This window comes from Pelodiscus sinensis, chromosome 1, assembly GCF_049634645.1.
Source record: "Pelodiscus sinensis isolate JC-2024 chromosome 1, ASM4963464v1, whole genome shotgun sequence".
Lineage (NCBI taxonomy): Eukaryota > Metazoa > Chordata > Testudines > Trionychidae > Pelodiscus > Pelodiscus sinensis.
In genome coordinates this window covers 298464000-298488103 of record NC_134711.1, presented here as the reverse complement: position 1 = coordinate 298488103, position 24104 = coordinate 298464000, and the positions used below count along the sequence as shown (strand labels likewise).

The following is a 24104-nucleotide window of genomic DNA, read 5'->3' as shown; positions in this document are numbered from 1 at the left end:
CATCTTGACTCTCTCCCAGCCTCCTGTCAGAACTAGGGTTTGATTCCTATCATACCTGGTATGTTTGGTTCAAGTCAAGCCTTGCACATTTCCAAATTGTAAAGCACCACATCCTGAATTCCTGCCCAGTGCTCATGCCTTCCTATTCTACAGATGGTCTTCCATGCAAAGGCCTGTGGTATCTGAGCATCTGAAATCAATGGGAGTTTGGCGTGCTTGAGGACTGTGTAAAAACTGAGTGAAAAGCTCATCCTCTTTAAGAATGGGATCTTACAGGTGCCCTAAAAAGGTCGCGTAAGAAGTTGCTGCTACTATTGCACCTGGGAATCCTCTGCAGCAGCAATGACTTCAGCCAGGCTCAGGGGTGTTATAGGCTGTAAAATGATGAAAGCCAAACAAAATAAACTTACTTCATTATGTGCCCTGAAAACAGCCAGGTTAAGCTTCAAGAGAAGAGGCCCAGCTCCTCCACAGAGCAAGCTCTAGACCAGTCCCTGAAGTGTCAGCCCTTAGGAAGTGATAGCAAGGACATCCCAGTCCATCTTCATTTCTATGACGAGACATAGGGCAAGAGGTGAATGCTGAAATAACTGGATCCCAGACCATTTCGTGTTTTAAGGACTTAGTCAACACCTTAAATGGCAACCAGAAGACAATGAGTAGTCAGTGCTGCTGAATACAGACAGTTGTGCACTCATAGCAAGCTGTCCCTATACAAGATGGGAAGCTGTTTTGCACTGTCTAAATCTTATAGGAGTACTCACAGCAAGTCCTAATACTAGGCTATTGCAATAGCATAAGGTCAGCGTCTCTTACCTTAGCAGTGACTCTGGAAAGATTGGGAGATCATGGTAGATAATCAGCTGAACAAGAGCTCCAAGTGCAACCCTGTGGCCAAAATGGCTAATGCTACCCTTGGATAACTAAACAGAGGAATCTCAAGTCAGAGTAAATGGTTATTTTATCTCTATATTGGATCGTAGTGCAACTACTGATGCAATAATGTGTCCAATTCTGGTGTCAACTACTCAACAAAGATGTTGATAAACTCGAGAGGGTTCGGAGAAGAGCCACAAGAATTATTAAAGGATTAGGAAACAGTCTCGATAGTTATACACTCAAGGAGTATAATCTATTTTGCTCAACAAAGAGAAGGAGAATGGGTAAATATTTGATGATGGGCTCTTCAGTCTCACAGAGAAAGGCATAATACAAAAGAATGCCTGGAGGCTGAAGCAAGACTAATTCAGACTAGAAATGAGCCTAAAGTTTTAACAATGAGAGTAATCATCTGAACAATTTGCCAGGGCTTGTGGTGCATTTTCCATCATGACAATTTTTAAATCAAGCTGTGATGTTTTTCTAAAAGATGTGCGTTAGTAATTATTGTGGGAAGTTCCATGGCTTGTGCTACTAGAGGTCTGACTAAAAGGATCACATTGGTCCCCTCTGGCCTTGGAATCTATGAGTTTCTTGTAACAAAGGTCTGACGAGAGTGTCATGGGGTGCCCTGGTCATGTCACCCAGTTCCCCTTCTCCGCTTCCATTTTCCCCCCGCCCGGCTGGCCCGCCCTGCCGGATCATGAGGTTCCGCCACTCCCTGGTTGTCCGAGTGATACCCCGAGCGGGGAGGTGAGGGGGGTCCGGGCCCTCCCTCTCTCCAGACCCCAGCCCAGGGCCCTAAGGTGGGGGAGAATATCCTCTCTCCCCTCACCTGGATGATGGGACTACGTGCCGCAAATCATCAACCTGTGGGCTCCTGTTTTGCACCCGCCCTGGGCTGCTTCCTCACCCCCCCTCATCAGGGTGCTTCGCGTGCTGCTTCCTTGAGGCCCTGAGCCCCCTCATCCGGTGCTCTGGCTGGCTTCCCCTGTCCGAGTGCCTCTGCTGCCTTTATATTGTGGAGGACGCCGCCCATTCCTCCTAGTACGCCTGCGCCGGCATTCACCAGGGCAGCTCCTCCCCGCTTCCTGCTGACCCCGCCCCCAGCATCCTTCCCCGCGCTGACGTCGGCGTATGTCAGAGCCTCCCCTGGGGCGTCAGCGGGGGCACCATCCCCACCATTGTCTGTGTGGTGCACGCCCGCCGCCGCGGTCGCTCCCGGGGCGGGGGAAACCTCCCCCGGCATGTCCACGGGAGCACTGGCCAAGCCGCCAGCTGGGCGGCGCGCTCCTGCCGCAGCCGCTGCTTCCCCCACGGTGGGGAAAGCCGCTCCGCGCCTCTCCATCCCCCGGGGGGGAGGCCCGGTTAGTGCGTAGTTGTGCCACCCCGTCACAGAGGGTCTGTGTGATTTGAATGTGAAAGAGGATAAATAACAGTTTCTTGGCCATGAGCAACAGTGGCTCCAATAAGACTCTGAGGTTATGTGATCTAATCTGACTAAATATTGCCACACACTTTCAACAAATGGTGAAGGCAGCAGGAGAATAAAACTTAAGCAGCTTCATTTTCAAAGGGTCCAGGCTCAGGCCACTTTGACCTTGACATAAACAAGAGAACACATTACCCACCTTTTTATGGTATCTAGAATTCATGTGGCAATATCATGTGGCAAACAATAAAACAGACCCTTGTTTAAAGCATAAAATGCAGGAAATTTGTAATCTAATCTTAAAAACACATCACGCAAAACCAACACAACACTCAAGCTTAAGACCTAAGGTTAGAAAACAGGCTAACATTCTATCCAGGGAATGTATTCTTTGGCCCTGTCTCCATAGCCTGGGTTCAATGGAGAGCAGATGAGATCTCCTAGTGGCCCTCCCTTCCCTGAACCCTGACCCCCAGGATGAGAAGGGTGAAGATGTCTCACTGCCTACATGTAGGCTCCAGCCTAGGAGCAGCTTCAGAGAGGAGGCAGAAAAAGATCCTTCTGAAGTTCCTCCTTTTTCTTGACCCCTTGTAGGGTGATGTTCTTTTTTACCTTCTCCCTTCTCTGGGATTCTCTAGCAATGAGGGAAGATGCCTAGGTCCCTTCCCTCATATATTCCCACCACCCCTTCAAGGGAAAGGAAAGTGATTTCCCCAGCATTTCTGAGAGGAGAAGAGTCAATGTGTATCCTTGTCTCCATGTGTTGGTACCAATGGCAAGGGAACAAACATCCTTTCTCCCCACCCTGATCCTCCCTACAGATGCTAAGTTCTCTCTTCTTTACATAGAGCCTTCTTTTTTGCGGGGGGGCGAGGGGGAGGAGGGGATGGTGTCCTGCCCCTATCTGCCATTGTTTCCCAGAATTAGCTGGGTGCATTCTCCCTCCCATCTTCTATCTGGAAAGAAGGGTGCGGGAGGCACCTGTCTCAGCCACGGGAGAAAGGAGTGGGAAGTGGGCACCAAGAAGTATGTGGTACATTCTGGGGGGAGAAGTGAGACACCAACAGATAGAAGGGCAGAGGACTGAAACATCAACCAGTGAAAGATTAGGAATATTCTAATAGAGATTCAACAGGACTGCTCTTGTGTTAAACACATGCAACAATCTCTGCAGGATTTGTGCCTTAGATAGAAAGTGCCCAGCAGCTTCTTTCTGTAACTGATTGATAAAGACTTTGTACCTTGGATTTTACAGTCTTTCCTTTCTGTCATGTATTACTGCACAATATATGCATCCCCTGGGCTCCCCTAAGGATTAATAATAGCTAGCATTTGAAGTGCCTGTTGGTAACTAGCTGAAAGGTCTTGTGTATAGCACACACGGCAAAACCTCAACAGGATTAGGGGTCTCCAAACTAATCCATAAAGCAACAGCCCTATCCACAAATCTCTCCTCGGACTAAATCTGCTGTGAGATGCAAGGTAACTTGACAGTTGATAAAGGCTGGGCAGGCAGCCAATGAAGATTACTGACATCATCTACACCTTCTGTTCATTACAGCTATAAAAAGAAAATCTCAGACCTGCAAACTGAGCACACATCTAATCTGCATAACCTAGCATTCCCATTGCTTTTACCTTCATCCTCCCTCTGCCACGCCTCCGTTTGTTTATTACTTCAGCTTGTTGTGTCTTCATTTACATTGTAAACTCCTCTGTGACTGAACAGTCCTTCCACAAAGCGGGCCTCAAGCCCTGTTGGAGCATTTGGGCACTACCATCATCATTATTCAGTTATAGCGCTATAATACAAGGGCGGGGGAAAGACATATCCAAAGCTGCAGATGTCCCTGGCATAAATTACAAAGGCAGATCAAATTCAGCAGCCCGCAGTACACCAAAATCTCCTTCCCACCACAATTCCCCTGAGATGGCTACACACCAGCTAGACACCAACAGCTGGCCCATACCAGCCTCATGAGTTTGGATTGCTGCTTTTGGTTGGTTGTATTCCTGGAGACTTCATCACATGACAAGCTTTAATTAAAGATTAAACTTTAATTCCTGGAAACACCGGGACAATCCTGGAGGGTTGGGAGCCCTGCTTGTTCGATTCAAGCTGCAGGGCTGCTTCTCTGCTGTGTGGACATCTGGGTTTAGGCTAGAGCCCCTGCAAGGTGGGAGAGTCCCAGAACTTGGGCTCCAGCCTGAACCTGGAAGTCTATACAGCAACAAAACAGCCCCACAGCCTGAGCTCCACAAGCCCAAATCATCTGGCATGGGCCAGCCATATTTTTTTTCTCTTCCGTGTAGCTTTACCCTCAAATAGATGTGCCTTACAGTAGGCTCTGATGGTCAGACCTGAGGGAAAACTTGTTCCAGAGCTGAAGGCCCCTGACACAAGGCTCTTATGTTGAGGGGTATTCAGCTCACATGCCTTAGTTGATTGCAACTATGGTAATATTACTTAAGTAAATAACATCTTTATAAACAATGTGTCAAAAATGGCCTGATACAAAAGCAGTTACTTGCAAGGAAAAAAAAATCTTTTTTTTCAGCATTTTCCTCAATGTTCTATTTATCTGCTGCTCCCATGGCCTCATCACACAGATTTCCATGCAGCCCCATGCTCATGCAAAGCATATTGTTCCTGAACTGGTCCAAGCAGCCACCACGTTCAAGACCTTCTGAGGACTCACTTCTTACTGTAACACCTACAAGAAGTGCAAATGGCTATATCAAGGGCTAACTGGATAGATTATGTAAGGTTCACCTATATACGTCTGTAATATACATAGAACTAGCAGTAGGTGTGTCAGTCACCCTCATGAACACTCTGCTTGTTTCATTCCCCTCTCATCTCCTCCATCTGTTTCAGGAAAACATTCCTATTCAGGAAAACACATAAGCATGAGCTAAACTTTGAACATATGTTTACATGCTTTCCTGAATCTGGGCATTAGACTGTAAACTCTTTGGAAGGACTAAAATTCCTCTTAACTTTTTGTATAGCACCTACCACCTTTGCATGTTATGGTAACATGAATAAATAATAATTTCAGAACCGTTACTACTAACGATCAAGTGTGAACCAGAAAAAAACAGAACTTGACTGCCAAGTCCTAGGGCAAGAGCTGGCAATTAGGAAACCATTATCTTTTTACTTGTAAGCTGAGCACATTTGCTATATAGTTATAAATGTATAACATGGAACCCCTTAATGTCCTATTCATAAGAACATAAAAGCGACCACACTTGGTCAGGCCAAAGGTCCATCCAACCCAGCATCCTGTCTTCCAGCAGTGGCCAATGCCAGATGCCCCAGAGGGAATGAACAGAACAGACAATCATCAAGTGATCCATCCCATCACCCACTCCCAGCTTTTGACAAACAGAGGCTAGGGACACTGATCCTGCCAATCCAGGCTAATAGTTATTGAGGGACCCAGCCTTCATGAATTTATCTAATTCTTTTTTGAACCATGATATAGCCTGGGCCATTCACAGAGCTACTTTTCAGAGAGTAACCGCACATTAATGTTAATGCAGTTCTCATTATATTATAAAGAAAATCAGTGTTTTCTTCTTATCCTGATACTTTATGTTCCAGTAGTTAGGGAAGAGACAGGTAGTCAGGAGATCTAAGGCAAGGTGCTAACCCTTCAATCTGGTCTTCTTGTGCAGGAAGAAGGAGCTGAGCAAAATAAAGGTGCTTCTGAAGTCTTGGATTCAGCCAGGGAGGATTTCTCTGGCACAGGTACTACAGAAGATCATTACAGGCTATCCTCTGAGGACTCCCTACTAAGCCCAGAATCAGGAGGTCACAGGAGTGGTTTAAAATCATATTAGCCCCCACTTCTTCTGGGATGGGAGTTCTGTGCTGTGCCAGATGCCATCACTGCAAAGTGAAGGTATGGTTGTAGCGGAAAGAGGCTAACAAGTGGGTAAAAATAACAGTAAAGATATAATGGCATGGCTGTGCACTCAAGTTAGTCACCCAGCTACAGAGTTGGATTCATACTTAGATTGCCAACCCAGGCCCATACACAGGGAAGGTGCAAAAGGTGCAAACGCACTCCCCATGGTCCACCTGCTCCACACTCCAGTGCTGCCCTGTGCCCCGTGACCACTGCCCCACAGGCCTCAGAGACCTGCTCGGAGTGCTTTGCCCTCTCTAGGCTTCAAAGTGGGGCACAGCGCTGGACCAGGGGTCTGCGCCGGGGCTCAACCTCAGCAAAGGTTAACAGGCAGCACGGCTCGATATGAGTGAAGGTGGCTGAAGCAGAAGGAGCTGCTACCAGGCCAGATTTGGATCCCTCAGGTAGGCCCTGCCACTACCCTGGGGAGGTGAGCTTGTCTGGGCAGGGAACCAAAGGGAAACCCCCAGGCTAGGTCTATACTCACGGCTTCTTGCGCAAAAATCCGTAGAGCGTCCACACTGCCTTCCCGCTCTTGCACAAGGAAATTTACAGTACGGCATGATAAGAAAAGGCTTCTTGTGCAAGAGCTATGCTCTTTTTTAACAGATGTAAGCCCTCTTGCGCAGGAGCTCTTGCACAGGAGAGTAGTGTGGACGCTCAGCAGGGATTTCTTGCACAAGAAAGCCCTATGGCTAAAATGGACATCAGAGCTTTCTTGCGCAAGAGAGAGTCCACACTGCGATGGGCGCTCTTGCACAAAAGCAAAGCTCGCACATGGCAGTGTGGACGTTTTCTTGCACAAGACCTCTTGCACAAGAACCCTTGCGCAAGATGTTCTTGTGCAAGCAGCCGCCAGTGTAGACATAGCCCTGGTGAACATGCGGGTCGGTGCTGCTGAGCCAGGAGCAGTCACTGTCCCTCAGCGGCATGAGGAGAGCTCAGACCTGCAGCTACCCCAGCAGTATCAAATGTATCAAATGGCTGGACAAAATGCCACTGGATCCAGCCTGCAAGAGCCTCAGCCCACTTGCTGCCTGCCCTGCCCCCACTTGGCACTCAGTGAAGCCAGCTGCTGTGGGGCCAAGTGCGTCTGTGAATGCTGAGAGCCTGAGGGAGGGGTCAGAGGCTTCTCGCACTACTCCCGCCCCCCCGTACGTCCCAGTGGCCGGTTTCCAGCCAATAGCAGCTGCCTGTTTGCAGGACTTGCAGCATATCAAATGCCCTTCCTCCCTCATGCCCTGGGTCCACAGTGTTTGCAAGAGCAAACATGGTCCCAATAGCTGCAGTGAGCAGTACAGGGGCATGGATGGCAGGGACCATGGTTAAGGAACCTGCTAGGCTGCTGGCTGGAAGTCACCCAGGTAAAGGGTCTCAGCCTGAGCCTGCCTTTGGCACCCTGGCCCCTCCCTCCCCAAACCCTCTGCCCCCTTCCTATTCCCCTACCCCCATATAATCCAAACGTTCTACACCCCTGCTCCAACCCCCATACAGCTTCCCAGACACTGCATCCCCGCCTACACCCCTCTTCAGGTCACAACCTCCTCCCAGCCCCTGCACTCCTTCCTACCCACCTACTCCAGGCTACAACCCCCTTCTAGACCCTGCACTCCCTCCTCCTACACCCCTCCCCCAGGCCAGAATTCTCTCCTGCACCCATATCCCTCCCAAGCCCTGCAACCCAATCCCCTACACCCCTATTCTTGGTCACACTCCTCTCCCAGACCCTCCACTCCCTCTTGTACCCTATTTCACTGCCCCAAGTCACAATCCACTCCTTCACCCAAACTCCCAGATCTCACAACCAAATCCCTTACCCCAAGCTCCTTTCTGCACTCGGCCTCCATCCCAAACCCCTGCACCTCCTGCATTAATACAATGGAAGAGTGCAGCCCTCAACCATTTACCAAATTCTTGGAGTGCCCCCCCTCATCAAAAATTATTGCCCACCCCCGTTTAAAATGTGCAATTGATTATATTCCCCTCCCAGCTGGGTGGTGTGTGACAATCACTGACCTTTCTCAGCACCCTCCTGCATCAAAATTGTCTAGTGCAGGATTTATAAGTGATCGCTTCTTGCATCCAAAGGTTTTGGACAAAATTCTAGGTGTTAGAGAATACCTTAATCTTCCTGGACACTCATTAATGGATCTCCAAGTCGCTGTTTTGTTTCAGACCAATTTCACAAGCCAAATACACAGAGAAGAGTTGGAACTTAACTTCATTCACAAGTTAAATTCTTATGAAAATGGTATGAACTGCGATATTGGATGGCTCACACATTATCTTCCACATCTTAATGACTTGGCCAACCAAACAATGAAGGTGCTAATGGTTCCTGATGTCTGTTTAGAATCTGGTGTTGGTCATCTTCCTTTCCAAGTGCAAACTAATGGTTATCAGCCTCTTGTAACTATTTAGTTTTTCAGGTGCAACTAGACTATTTGTTGTTTTTTAAGTTTTTCCTGTTCCAGACTAACTCAGCTACCCCTGAGGCTTATCTATTCACTGTCTCTTTCTCCTTCCTTCCCCCTCCTTCCCTTATTTATTCTTGGATCTGGATTTATACTCCTGTCACCTGAAGAAGTGGGTTGTGCCTACGAAAGCTTATGATACCATCTACATGTTTTGTTAGTCTTTAAGGTGCTACTAGACTATTTGTTGTTAATATATAATTTGTAATTTATAAAACCTTTATTACTATATTTTTAGTATGTTATAACTAAATCATTTTACCAATGAATGTTTCCACTCAAATTTTTCATTAATCTCTCTTATGCACACTCACTGAATGATTATTTTGAACTTCTTTATATTTAAAAAAAATTGTGGTCCACATTTACAAAAAAAGTACCCTTCCCCCCCCACAAAAATTCCTGCATACAGGCCTACAACCTGTACTGAAGCCATTCCACCATATCTTCACCACTGTTTTCATGCTAGCTAGATTAAAGCTAGTGTGGGTGTGCCTACCTGTGCTACAGTCGCACCATCAATTGCAAGGAAGACATACCATTAGAAGCAGAGAACAGAATTGAACTCTTAGGTTTTATTCCCAATTCTGACAGAGACCTGGCTAGGTAGTTCATATAACTTCTGCCCTCAATTTCCCTATCTGGTAAATGAGGCTTGTAACGTTTAGCCACTTTTATAATGCGCTTTGTGATCTTGGACAAAAGCAGCAAGAACTGGACAAAACATACATTATAAAAAATTAGACTCTGCTTCTGAGGGTATTTATTTTTCTGCCTAAAATGACAAGCGAGATTTAGTATAGTGTTACAGGCCTCGGGGAAAACACAAATCACATGCAACTGTTGAGATAAAGAAAGGGAGGAAAGAATATTTTAACTTCTGTAAAGAGGAGGGGAAAAGGGAAAGAGAAATCTCTTAACATTATACTTACAAACAGTCAGTCCTGCTCTAACTTTCTTGAACATCAGACCAGAAACATCAGCACATCTCTTTCAATATCTCTCACGCTCTCTCTCCAGAGTTTAGAGGAGTGGGCCTTGTTCAATGGAAATCTGCATCTGTCCAAAATAGATTAAATTGATTTCCAAATGTGTATACAAGGTTTAAAAAAATCAGATATAAAATGTAGCTCCACTGTGTGGAAGCTGTATTTCAGTGATTTGTTATTGCTGTGAAGCTTCTGTAGAATTGCTGCTCACCCTTGACATAGTGTGCAAGAGCCAGTATTATATTTTTTCCTGTGTTTAACTGAAAAAAACCACTCATTTGTAACCCTACTTAACCTCTCTTTTTCTAGCTGCCAACACTGGGTGGCACTAAATAACTCCTCCTGACATTTACAAAAATCAGCTCTAAATACAGGCCTTGCAACACAGAGACTTGGCTCCAGCCTATCCTACCAGCAAATGGTTTTGTTTGAGAAACTTTTTGATCATATGGTTGTTACACCAGAAACATCTGACTCACATGGCATATTTTGTAGTTCCTTGGTTTGCTAGATTGTTAAACTGCTCCTGAAAAACTCTGGATTTGGCAGTCTTGCTGGGAATGGAGGGACATGTGTGTGTGTGGGGGGGATAACTATGCTGCCTGGGCTTTAAAGTAACATTTCCTGTATTAAGCTGCTGAAATACTTCTTAAAGTGTCTTGCTGGATGCAAGAGGCTAAAACAAATCTCCCTTAAATACTTCAAAAATAAACCCTCTTTTAAAAGCACTGAATCAATTAATCAATTAATTTCCTCTCCCAATAGTATAGTAAGGGCCTGGAGTTCTACTTTGTCACTCAGTCACTCCACTGAGCTATGCTGATGTGAAACTGAACGAGCAAAGTGGAGAATCAGGCCACCCAAAGGGCTTTTGCAATTAAAATTCAACTTCAGTTCCAGATGCTGCCCTACAGGCTGAAGCCACAGAGTGGCAAACTTGTGAAACTGTTATGTTGTGGTAATAATAAAATGACAGACATTGTGTTTGCAAAATGCCCCTTCTTGTTACTGAGATGAAGCAGGACTAAAATGTAATCAGCATTTAAAGCAAGATAATAGGTGTCAAAGCACTCCAGTGTTAAATACAGGCAGTCCTGATATGAGGAAATTAACTTCTAACCAAAGCTAATTTCAATGGGTCAAATCTTTTTGCTAATATTAGACTACCAGTGAGCACCAGGCTGCTGCAGTCGCATCATCCCCATCTTCTGCAAGAAACTCCCACAGCAAACGCTGAAGGATCAGAGATTAGGGGCCATGGAAGGGAGGCTAGGATGAGAGAGAGGGGCCATTGGGAGAGACACTTCACCCCTATGCAGGAAAAACTGGTACAGGACTAGTACTGCTTGGGGCTGCAATAAGGGCTTGATCCAAATCCCAGTTAAGTCCAGAGGAATCTTTCCATTGATTTCAAAGGGAACTGTATGAAACCATTAAAAATAGGATTCCAAGGGCAAAATTACTGCAATAGACTCGTAAACAGGTAGAGCTACAGGGTGGGGTGAGAGGTCTTCATGCAGAGGATCCTGCCTTTGCAGTGATCTGAGATTCATTGGCAAAACTGCTTCCATTCCTGCCTCCCAAAAGAATAAATCAGGGGAAAACTGTGACAGGAGTCTTACAGGTTCCCTTCCCCCCCTCCTTCACGAATCTTTCCCATGATCCATTGATTAGCTACACACTAGATTCTTAAAAACAGATTAATGACATCATACTGGAAATAGAAACAGATGTACCATCTGTTCTTTAGTATGTAGTTTTGAAGGGAGGTTTTGCTAAAATAAATACTGTTGTTTTAGATGTCGATGTTAGACTCTGCATGACTGTAACATGGAACACCTTCTTGCTGCTCCCCCAAAACCAAAAATCCATCTCCAATATAAACCAAATCAGGGGTATTTGTTATCAGTGGACTGATGATGTAATTCTGACCATTAGGCCTTATCTATACAGAAATTTCAGACACTGATGTCTACATTAGAACTTCACACCAGTGCAGCTGCCCTGGTGATTAAATGCCAGAGTAGGCAAAATCTATGCTTCAGTATCAATTAACTTGCACAACACCATTCTCCAATACACGCAGACACTGTCCTTTCTTTGAGGCCCATACTACCACTTTCAGTACCATTGTCTGGATTAGCCATTTCAGCTTCCATTGTAAACTACATATAACAGTAAAAAAAGTTACCTTTGTAACTGTTGTTCTTCAAGATGTATTGCTCATATCTATTCCAATTGAGGTGTACATGTGCTGTGTGCACAACTACTGGAAAGTTGTTATCCTAGATGCTACCCGTTGGGTCGGCTGTGGAGCCCTCTGGAGTGGTGCAGGTGCAACACCCTATATATGACCCTACCGACCCAACAGTCCCTCAGTGCCTTCTTACGGTCAGTGACGGCTGCTAGAACTTGTTGTTTTCTTGCTTTGCAAGTGCCTTCTCCCTAGTGCTTCTAGCTCTTTGTTGTGTAAATAGATTAATGGTTGTTTAAGTTAGTTTTACAGTTAGCAGTCAGAGGTGAATCATAGGAATACTAGAACTGGAAGGAACCATGAGAGATCACCAAGTCCAGTCCCCTATCCTCCCAGCAAAACCAAGCACCATCTAGATCATCTCTATCTAAACTACTCTTAAATATCTCCAGTGATGGAGATTCCACAACCTCCATAGGCAATTTATTCCAGTGTTTAAACACCCTGACAGTTAGGAAGTTTTTCCTAATGTCCAACTTAAACCTTCCTTGCTGCAATTTAAGCCCATTGCTTCTAGTCCTATCCTCAGAGGCCAAGGAGAACAATTTTTCCTCTTTCCTCCGTGTAACACCCTTTTAAATACTTGAAAAATTCTATCATATCCCCTTTCAGTTTTCTTTCATAGGTCATGTTTTCTAGACATTTAATCATTTTTGTTGCTCTTCTCTGGACCTTCTCCATTTTTTCCACATCTTTCTTGAAACGTGGTGCTCAGAACTGGACAAAATACTCCAACTGTTCAGAGTAGAGTGGAAGAATAACTTTGTGTCTTGCTCACAACACTCCTGCTAATACATCTGTGATGGGGCAGACACGCCCCGCACTGAAGGGCAGAGAGTAGCCCAGGCCCAGCTGGCTGAGAAGGCCCTGCCCGTCCAGCTCTGCTGGGCATATAAAAGCAGAGAGAGCCCTGCAGTTAGAAAGGCAGCGGGGGGAAGGAGTAGGTCAGGCTGCACTCCCTCTGTGTTTCTGCAGCAGCTGATACCAGAACCTCAGCAGCAGCCAGCCCAGCAGTCGCAGCTGGAGCCACAGCCTGAAGCCAACCCCGCAGCAATGCCAGCAGCCACCACCTCGAGGGAGCGAGGAGAGTCCGCAACCCCAGCACCAGCCCCCAATAAGGACCGGTCCTGGAGGCAAGCAGACTACAGTGGTACCAGGGCATAGTAGGAAGCAGCCCAGGGCAGAGAACTGATAGAGCAGCTCGGTGTGTAGCAGCCGGATTCCCCGCCGAACAGGCAGGAGCAATAGTCTTTGCCTAAAGGGCCCTGGGCTGGGACCGGTGGAGAGGGAGGGCCTGGGTCCCCCTACCACCCTTTTCCCTACCCTGGCCAGGAGAGGCTTTTTTGTGACTAGGCCTCAAGGGCTATATATACCCTAACAGGGGGACATGTAATTTGGGTTTGGGTCTCAAGAGCCGGGTATACCTTAATACAGGGGAAAGGTACTTTTGGATTGGGCCGTAAGGGTCATATATACCCTAATAGAAGGTCATAGAGACCAGACAGAGGGGCCGACACGTGGGGACATTATCTAGCGAGGCGGCCCCAACACCGTGGGGGAACACACCCCTCGACAACATCCCACAATCATGTTGGGTTTTTTTTCCAACAGTGTCACACTATTGACAAATTTAGCTTGTGGTCCACTATGACCACTAGATCATTTTCTGTAGTACTACTTCCTAGACAATCACTTCCCAGTCTGTATGTGTGCAATTGATTGTTCCTTCCTAAGTGGAGTACTTGGCATTTGTGCTTATTAAACGTCATCCTATTTACCTCAGACTCTTTCTCTAGTTTGTCCAGATCATTTTGAATTATGGCCCTATTCTCCAAAGCACTTCCAGATCTTCTCAGTTTGGTATCATCTGTAAACTTAATAATTGTACTCTCTATGCTATCATTTAAATCAGGGGTTCTCAAACTTTGTGATACCACAACCCCTCTCTAAGTTGCTCGCAACCCTTTAGGGGGTCAGGACCCACAGTTTGAGAAACGCGGATTTAAATCATTGATGAAGATATTGAACAGAACCAGTTCCAAAACAGACCCTTGCAGAACCCCACTTGTTATGCCATTCCAGCATGACTGTGAATCATTAACTACTCTGAGAATGGTTATCCTGCCAGTTATGCACCTACTTTATAATAGCCTCATCTAGTTCATTGAGAAGGTGGTCACAAGAGACCATATGAAATGTTTTACTAAAGTCTCGGCATACCACGTCCACCACTTCTCCCTTATCCACAAGACATGTTATCCTATCAAAGAAAGCTATCAGGTTGATCTGACAAGATTTGTTCTTTACAAATCCATGGTAGCTGTTACCTAACACCTTATTTTCAGATGTTTGCAGATGAATTCCTTAATTACTTGCTCCATTATCTTCTTTGGCACAGAAGTTAAACTGGCTGGTCTGTATTTTCCTGTATTATTCTTATTTCCCTTTTTATAGATGGGCACTATATTTGCTCTTTTCCAGTCTTCTGGAATCTCTCCTGACTTCCATGACTTTTCAGAGATGATAGCTAAAGGCTCAGATACCTCCTATCAGCTCCTTGAGTATTATAGTATGCATTTCATCAAGCCCTGGTGATTTGAAGACATCTAACTTCTAAGTAATTTTTAACTTGTTCTTTTATTTTAACTTCTAAACCTACCCCATTTCCACTAGCATTCACTATGTTAGGCATCCCATTACCATCAATCTCCTTGACAAAAACTGAAACAAAAAAGTCATTAAGCACCTCTGCCACTTCCAAGTTTCCTATTTTTTTTCCTCCCTCTTCACTGAACCATGGGCCAATCCTGTCTTTGTCTTCCTCTTGCTTCTAATATATTTGTAGAATGTCATCTTGTTACCCTTTGGCTACGTGTACACTGGCATGAATTTCCGGAAATGCTTAAAACGGAACAGTTTTCCGTTATAAGTATTTCTGGAAAAAGAGCGTCTACACTGGCAGGCTGCTTTTCCGGAAAAGCCCTTTTTCTGGAAAAGCGTCTGTGGCCAATGTAGACACGCTTTTCTGGAAAAAAGCCCCGATCGTCACTTTCGCGATCGGGGCTTTTTTCCGGAAAAGACTACTGTGCTGTCTACACTGGCCCTTTTCCGGAACAGTTTTCCGGAAAAAGGACTTTTGCCCGAGCGGGAGCAGCATAGTTTTTCCAGAAAAGCAGCTGATTTCTTACAGTAAATCGTCACTGCTTTTCCGGAAATTCAAGGGGCCAGTTTAGACAGCTCGCAGCTTATTCCGGAAAAGCGGCTGCTTTTCCGGAATAAGTGGCCCAGTGTAGACACAGCCTTTATGTCTCTAGCTAGACTGAGCTCATTTTGTGCATTTGCCTTCTAATCTTGCCCCTGCATACTTGCATTGTTTGCTACAGTTCCCCAGGCATGAGCGGGGAGGGGGAGACTGCCACCCAGCATGTGGGATGGCAAGGGGGACATGAGCCCTCCCTACTCCACCGCGTCCTGGCCTAGGACCATAGCAGTGGCAGCGATGGCTGCCACTGGAGTCTGCAGGGATCCAGCCTGCAACATGCTGACACCCTCTACAATGTTATGAGATCAACCTGACAGCCATTGGCTTCCCCTGGACCACTGCCTAATTCCCCCTCGACATCTACCTGGTTCCACGCTGTCTGCTGGTTCTCATGGTCATAGTGGTCTGAACCCTTGGGCAGGGTGTAGAAGATCTCTTTGGAGCAAGGGCCTGGTGGTCCAGACCAGTCCTCAGCCTCTCCAAGGTCCTCAGGGCCCTCCTGGCTTGAGAGCTCCGGGCAGGCTTGCGCTTTCTCCAACAGCTGTGTGTCTACTTAGCTCCTGGGCTGGGCTTTTATCCTTCCTGCCCTGTTCCTTGGCTTCTGGGGAGTTAAAGGGGCAGACCACAGCTCAGCCCACACAGGCTCAGAAAGAGGTTCTTCCCCTTCGTGGTCAGTGAGTGGCCACCCCTGCTCACTCCACATACTGACACAAAAAATATCATGCTGGGAATCTCAATAGGATTGCCAGCCCTCCCAGATTGTACTGGAGTCTCCAGGAATTAAAAGATTAACTTTCAATTGTTCAATTTTGGTTAGACCTATTCCTGGATGTTTCTTTAGGTGATTACTGTAGTAGTTCAGAATTTCAAACCACCTTTCCCCATCACATTTCCCCCGGTTCCATTTTTTAAAAAAAAGGCATTTTGAGTCCAAATGAAACTAGAAATTCAGAAAAATGCTTCAGGAAATTTCTTTCTAAGTTTAGTTTTTCAGAGTATTGGTTTTAAAGGATCAAACATCTAAGAGGGCCCAGTTAAAACCAAGAAGATTTGTGTTTTAAATTCAGGTGTGGTTTGTAAGATCACATGTTTTGGATAGGGGTATGTGCATGTCACTCGAGCAGTGATGTCCCTACCAGTGCTGGTGCCCTACGCAGCCCACCACCGGCACCCTCTCCACTACCACAAGGCGAGGAAGGGCTGCAGGGGCAGAAGGTTTGGGGGTAGGTCTGCCAACTCTCCCAGGCCGGATTCCATTTGTTGCAATGGTGTCCATTCCATCCAGTGTGGGAGATTGGCAACCCTGGAGCAGGACAGGGAGGGAGGCTCACCTGAACTTCAGGGTAAGAGGCCTGAGTGGCAGGAGTGTTGCAAGTGTGGGCTGGAGGAGCAGAGGTCAGCTGCACCACAGGTTGGAGAAAAGCAACACTTCGAAAGAGAAACCTCTACTACTCTCCGGCTCCTAACTGCATGGCCACTCCCTGCTCCTCCAGAGTCCTCCAGCTCATGAGCTCTGCTTGCAACTGCCTGGGACATGAGGGCCACCAGAGCCATGGCACTGAGCCCATGGGTGCAAGAAGTCAGGGGCTGGTGGCTGGCAGAGCCAGCACAGCCTGTAGGAGGGTGGGTGGGAGTTGGGGAATAGGGCTGCCTTCAGTCCCATCTATAGGCATTTGCAACATTGGGCACCACTACTTTTGGGGCAAGGGTGCCCAATGTTGGAGCAAGGGTGCTCCAAATTTAGTGGTGCCGTAAGCAGCAGCATATGTTTAAGGCCAGCCCTGCACTTTAGCTTCACAGTATGCTCATAAAGAAGTCTGAAAGCTAGAAACTACTTTTCTTGTTCTTGTTTCTCCCTGCATTTGGAAATAAACAAGATTACATCAAAGAAAATTCCTATCACCAGTTTCTTCCTCTGATTGGAATATCCCCAAGAATTCAAACTAATTGGAATATCCCCAAGCTATTCCCAAGAACTCAAACTTTGGCAAGCTGGTCAAAAAGAGGCAACAGTTTTATGAACTACAAGGAAACATTATTATGTTAATAAAAGAGAAGGAATGCATTATAGTGTAAAGAATCATGTTATCTTGTTGGTATTACTTGGGAAATATATGAATGCTATAAGACAACAAACAGATGTAGAAACAAAAAGAAGCAAATACTGCTGTTTTTAAAAGCGAAGTCCTTCAAAACAAAATATTTAGACACAGTAAAGAGTCCTTCTTTAACAAAATCAAATCATTCTGTTCTTATAAGAAGGGCACATCACAAAATAATACTTTCACTTTCATATGCATATGAAATTGTGTATTTAGGAAGAATAGTCACTGTCTGTCTAAGCTATTAAAAACAAGTTTACCTGACTTTTAGGCTCAACTGGGAACTGTTATAGCGCTGAACTGTGCAAACGTATGCAATATTACGGAGAGGTCATAATGACTCCATAATTAAGGTTCAGGCCTGGCCCTAGGGCAAGGCGAGCAAAGCAAATGCGTTGGGCCCCGCGTTGCTAAGTATTCGCCATCCACTGGCTGGTCCCAGGGCTCAACTCCCAGCGTCTGGCCTTGGGCCAAACTTCTCCCATGCAGCCATTCCTGTGAGAATTTTTCAATCAATTTTGGGGGATATTGGCATGCTGCTGGTCTAAATTTGATCATTTTCTAAAACCAGATTTTTTTACAATATTATTTCAATTCTTTTAGGAATTTTTCATTTTCTAAAATTTGTCACGGGAAGCTTTAAAGAAGAAAACAAATATTGTGGTTGTTTAAAAATATTTTTAGGATTTGGGTTGGCTTTTGTATTGCCCACTTTTTGTGCTCAACAGACTCACGTATGGGATTTGTAATGTAAATATTTTTTTTTAAATTTTTGTTCTTCAAAAGAGAAAATGTTCAATGTTGAATCTGAATTTTTTTTTCATAGAAAAAATGTGGAAATTCCATATATTAAAAATTGACCTTTACAAAAAACAGAATGAAAATATTTCAAATTTACCAAAAATTGTTAATTTTGTTGGGTTTTTTTACCATACTCTTTGAATGTGGGAAACTTTTAAAATTTCAAATATAAATCCCAAACCAGTTATTCATACATTAAACTTTCACAAAAAGTAAATATAGCATTTCCTAATGTTCTGAAAGTGTGCCTCCCTCAGGAAAATACCACCGGTTGCATACCCCTCTCTCCACAAGCTTCTCATGACGTTAAAGGCCTTATTAAATGCACAACCCTGTCCTGGTAGTCTCCAAGGGTTCAGGGCAGACAGTTCAGGGACATGGGAAATGAATGAGGCTATTTAGGCAGTTGGGGAAGAAGTGAGGTGAATCAGGAAGCTGCAGTATGTGTCAAGTGGTGATAGAAGGTAGAGCATGGCTGGCTGATGAGGCAGAGGAGTCATTCAGGACTTGGGGGCAGGAAGTGGCACTTGGATAAAGCATCAGTGGCGGAAGGGCTCCTATCCGCCTCTCTAGCATCCTCAATTTCAATTGCCTCTTCCAACTGGTATTCATATCTGCCATCCCCTCAGCCCTAACTCCAACTGCCCCTCCCAACTGTTACTGCACCATCCCTAATGCAACTGTCACTTCCTCCTCCCCAGTCTCAAATACTCCTCCCTTAACACCAGTTTCAATTGCCATAACCCACCAGCCATGTCAACGGCCATGCCAACTTGTTCAATTCCAGCTACCCTCTGCCCCCGACTGTCACTTCTACCAGCCTTAGAACCTTCTGACTCGTACAATCTATTCCTTTGCCTAGTAAGGGGCCATCACCCCAAAATGCCAGTCCTCTCACTGTTTGAACAACAGCACAGAATGAACTGAGTAGTAGCATTTACTCACTCACCCATTAATGTGAATCTGCCTTTCTAAGCCTATAGACCACGATCAGCACTTCAAATAATTATAATAATTAACAATAAACAATATAACACTTCCATTAAAACTGCTGGGAGTTATATAACTTAAAAATATGGATGCCTGTATTGAATTATACATTTGTATATTGGCAGCTGTACATGCTTATAGGTAAATCTATCTATCTATAGGTATGTATTTTAGAAATGAAATGTCTGTCTGTTTGTGCAAAAACTCCTCCTAAATGGTAACAGCTAGGGCCACCAAATTTGGCAGGCAGCTTCCTCTTACCCTAACTTAAAGCAAGGTCAGAGTTTGGTTGTGCCAGGAACATGGGAAGTGGTGGTAATAAAGCTGTTTTCCACAACATGGAAAGGGAGGGGCAGAGAGAGGAGGGACACAATCCTCAATCCCGCCCCTGGGGGCAGTAAGCGGGGATAGGATACTGGAGAGTGGCCATAGCCACACCAGCATGGGACTGAGGGGCTAGGGACAGAGCTCTTGCATGTTGCCAGCCAGGCCATCTTTTAAGGGTAAGGTTTCCTTCCCCTCATAGAGCTATAGGGCCTGGGCATTACCTCCCCCTGCTATGGGGCCCGGGGATTCTTCCTCCCACCTAGGGAGGCCTGCACACTGCCCCTCCCTTGCCGCTCCACACAGATGTGTGGACATTCCCTCACCCCTACACTGTGAGGCTCCTGTGGGGCCTAGTGATTTCTTTTCTGTCCCCATACCTGCCACTTCACCTAGAGCTTAGGGATTCCCTTCACCCTCCCCCATGTCTCCTCATGAAGCCTGGAGATATCCTGTCTCCTCCATCTCCCCGCCTCTTCACCTGGGGATTCCCTTGCCTTCCCCCCCACACCAGGCTACTTATGGAGCCTAGAGATGCCATCCTTTCTCCCTCCCATTCCCATTGCTCCTCTCAGGGCCTGGGGATTCCCCCCCCCCCCCTCCACACACACACACATCTTCACCCACACAGATCTTGATTTCTCCCCCCCCCCACACACACATACCACTTCACCCAGGACCTGAGGATTCCCTGCTGGCCCCATCTGTGTATGGGGCCTGAGTATGCCATTACACACTTAACCAATGTCATGTAAATCTGCTAGTATTTAAAGAAGTAAATGCTTTTGAGCCATTTTAAAACTATTCCTATATTTTATAGCCTTATATAAAAGATTTTTCTATTTTTAAATAACTCTCCAATACAGCTCCCCCAGCCATCTCAAAAATTGCCTTTAAATAAATGCACAAATGCACTTGCTATTATGGATTTATTGCTCATCTTATCACGTGCCATTTCAGATGGGGAGCAACTTTAACCATGATTCCAGGAGTTATTTTTTACTATATCAATTGTCCACACTAACTTAAATAGCTTCAAAGTAGCCCAATCTATTCATTAAAACAATTTTTTATCAACACTACGGTCTATACCTTTATAAAGAATAACTATCTAGACTAGAGAATAATTAAATGATGGATGTTAGCAGCACAAATCTATAACAAACAAATGTTGGCAGCCAAATCATACAAATTGTCCAGTCTAGCTTCGGTTTATGTTCCCTGATGGGTTATACAAATAGTTATGATAAATACAAATAACAAAGATGGAAGAGGTTTTCTAGTGTGTTGCTGTAAATGTGAGATATGAGAGTGTAAATATCCCTTACATGAAATTCACTGATTGAACTCCAGTTTGTGAGGCTCTGCCACCCTCAGAAATGTTAAACAGCGAGTACAGTAGGATATAGGAATATGTACCTGCTGGAAGAGAAAATACAGCAGAAAGCTACAAAATGACTATTTGAGGGGCATTAGCTCCTCAAAAGGTATTTGGAAAAAAGGTCCAAGAAAACTGCAATCCCAGTCTGGGGAGATTTGGTAAAAATCCAGGCATTCAGAAAGGAACTGGTATTTCTCTGCCACAGCCCATGGACCTGACTCAAATCCCTTTGTTGGCAAAGGAAAGACTCCCATAGATAAATGGTACTAAATGGTAGAATCAATGGCTACAGTGGGGTATTGCCATCCACTTGTTTTGTTTGAAGCTTTTTTCTATTTTTCCCCCTCCTCTGTGCTTATATAACGCTACATCTACACTACAAAGAAAAGTTGGAAAAAGATATGCAAACTGCAAACCGCACCTACACGGCACCAAACTTCAGAAAAAAACTTTTATTTTGAGCCATCCCTTCTTCCTCATGAAACAAGGTTTAGAGGGATGGCGAAAGAATGCATCCACATTCCTTAGACGTGGCATAACTTACACACCTTCTGTGTGTGGATCACTATTCCATCTACTGTCACTTTTAGACCACTTCTAGAGAGAAACAATGAGCCTGCTCCACAGCCTTAGCTGAGAGACAGCTGACTTTTAGCCCAAGCAGCAGAGGCTCATGCACTAAGATCCAGACGTCCCAAGTTTGGTTCCTCCTGTCAGGTATTACATTTACATCTATACATCTGTCCTGAGTCTCAGTTGAAGCAACAATCCTTTGTCTTTTTTGTCACAACTAGGGTTGTCAGATGTTTTCAACAAAGATACCACACACATTTAACATTACATCACAATCTACATTACATCTTATTTAGAAAATACCGGACATTTATATTTTCTCAATTTGTTTCCTGAACAGAAAGCTCAAATATTGGACTGTCTGGTTCAAAACCAGATACCTGGCAACCCTAGTCACAATGCTAAACATGAACCTTGAGGCCTTACAGGCCTACCTGGTTGCCAATTTCTGTAAAACATGCACATTTTTCCAGCTGCCCTCCTTTTTTATTGACTCAAAACACTTTTTGCATATCTGAACCTCTTCAGCAAAGAGAGTGGAATGTCCTTCTGCCTTCCTAAATTGCCCATCTCAGACACCAGAATGAAGGCCCTGTAGACTGAAGTTATCCTCACAACAAATGAAACACCATCTCCATCAGCACAAGCTTCTCCACACTGGCTGGCATGCCAATATTTCTCTCCTGAGCTGGAGAGATCACCAAAAGGAAGAAGACATTTCAGGTTCCCTCATATTGTCCATTCAAGCAATGACCTTTCTCTCGAGACTGCCAATAAGCAACACGGCTAAGCAGAAGTGTTCAAAAAATTATGAAACTCATAAAAATATAATTTAAAAAAAATTATATTTGTTCTTTTTATTATCTCCTATTGTTTGAATATTTAGAGGACACGTGTTCAAACTTTTCTTTCCAACTATGAGTACTAGAAACTTGCTTAAAAAAAAAAAAAAAAAAAAAGCTGAGATTCTCTCATCTTTCCATGACTACAGGAACTGGGATTTTCAGAAAAACATCAAATATTATGACACACAAAAAATTGTGGCAGTTGGTAACACTGAACAGGTGTCAAAGATAGAAATTTTTGTTGCCATTCAGAATTGAGAGGGGACTACTAAACTAATTTCTCATAGGCCACTAAACCTAAAATAGTAACTCTTTAAAATAGCAAACAATCCACTCTTAACCTGGGTCTTATTTGAATTGATGACATATAAGTGAAAGACTCTAAATCTCAATACCAGTCCTGCAAGCCAGCCACTTCTCTACAGGGTGGACTTCTAAACGGTGCACTCCATTATCTCCTTATCTTTTAACTCCAGTGATGCTAAAACTGAAAAAAAAGCCCATAAAATACTGGGTTTAAAGGTGAACAGCAAAGCACAAATGAAGATGGATTTAAACTCAAATTTATGGGCCGAATGTACCCACTAATTATTCTGTAGAAAGTAGTAGACAGATAGGAGTGAGTGGTAACCAGATAATAGAGTGAGTCAACCCCCAACAGAAGACAGACACCAGCTGTCCTGAGGAAAGAGTAGCGATATGATGAGATAGTGTGAAGAATACTCATGATCTACAATGCCCCACTCTGTGAAGGGGAACAAATCTGAGTGAACATGATTAGCAGCCTTAAACTTGCCCCCAAAACACCAGCCATCAGAATTGAACCTATGTGAGAAGGGGAATAACCCACTCCTGGTATAGAGCAATAGCAATCTGCAAGGGAAAACTAGGGAGCAAATTATGATCACTCACAATCCATTCTTTGGATGGGACAGCACAGATAAGCTTGACAATAGTTGTCTTTGGGGCAACTTGTTATGTAACAATGTAGACCAGAATTAGTTCTGAAGTAGTTCAGAGATATTATAGGTCCATTTACCACTTCCAGATCCTCACAGGAGTTTGAAAGGAGGATTTCATGAAAAACTAACTACTGTAATGCCACAGTAAAACAATATATTCTATCTACTGCTCTCCCTTTATCCAGTAACACTGTAACTATTAAACAGCATATAGGCAGAATATGAGAGACACTTACATTAATTTTAAATTTTTTATAGCTCCTGTTTTTATATATGTGAAATATGTTTACATTACATGAAGATTTATTGGAATCTGGAGGTTTGGCTTTGAGTCAACTGAGTCCAACTTGTATGTTTCTACCTTTGGAAGATAATTAAAATCTTAAAAAGACTTTAAATAATCCTGGTCAGCTTGTGACACACTTTCAAAAAAACCAAACAAGAAATTCTAAGCAAAGGCTGACATTTTTTGCTTAATTTGCATTGTAACTTCAAAGCAAAAATGTATCATCTAATATTGTGCATGACATTACACTCTAGAAAACCAGAACTGTCACATTCAGACCCACAGATAAGTATTTTCTATAATATTGATCATAGCCCCAAAAGAATCTCATACATAGTATGAGACAAAATTTTGCCAATAGTTTGCACTGGTGTGAATCAAAAGTAATTTCATTACCTTATATAAAGTGCCTCTGGATTTGCACCATTGCAAATGAGAAACAGATTTTTGCCCATCATTTCTTGTAGTTTGAATAAACAAATCTTTATGGGAGTCTATTGTTGTCCATAGAATCATAGAACACTAGAACTGGAAGGGACCTTGAGATGTCATCGAGTCCAGTCCCCTGTCCTCACAGCAGGACCCAGTACCATCTAGACCATCCCTGACAGATGTCTATTTAACCCCCTCTTA

At 44.5% G+C, this 24104-nt stretch overlaps 1 long non-coding RNA gene across 1 annotated transcript in view; it reads right to left on the bottom strand.

Annotated features, from left to right (window-relative positions):
* LOC142826527 (uncharacterized) overlaps nt 1–10178 on the bottom strand; it is a 37848-nt gene extending 27670 nt beyond the window's left edge. The window contains exons 1-2 of the long non-coding RNA XR_012900720.1: nt 9903–10178; nt 9635–9761 (exon numbers count right to left, since the gene is read on the bottom strand). This is a non-coding gene — a long non-coding RNA (uncharacterized LOC142826527). The remainder of the gene's footprint in view (nt 1–9634; nt 9762–9902) is intronic.
* Between the last annotated feature and the right edge of the window lie 13926 nt (nt 10179–24104).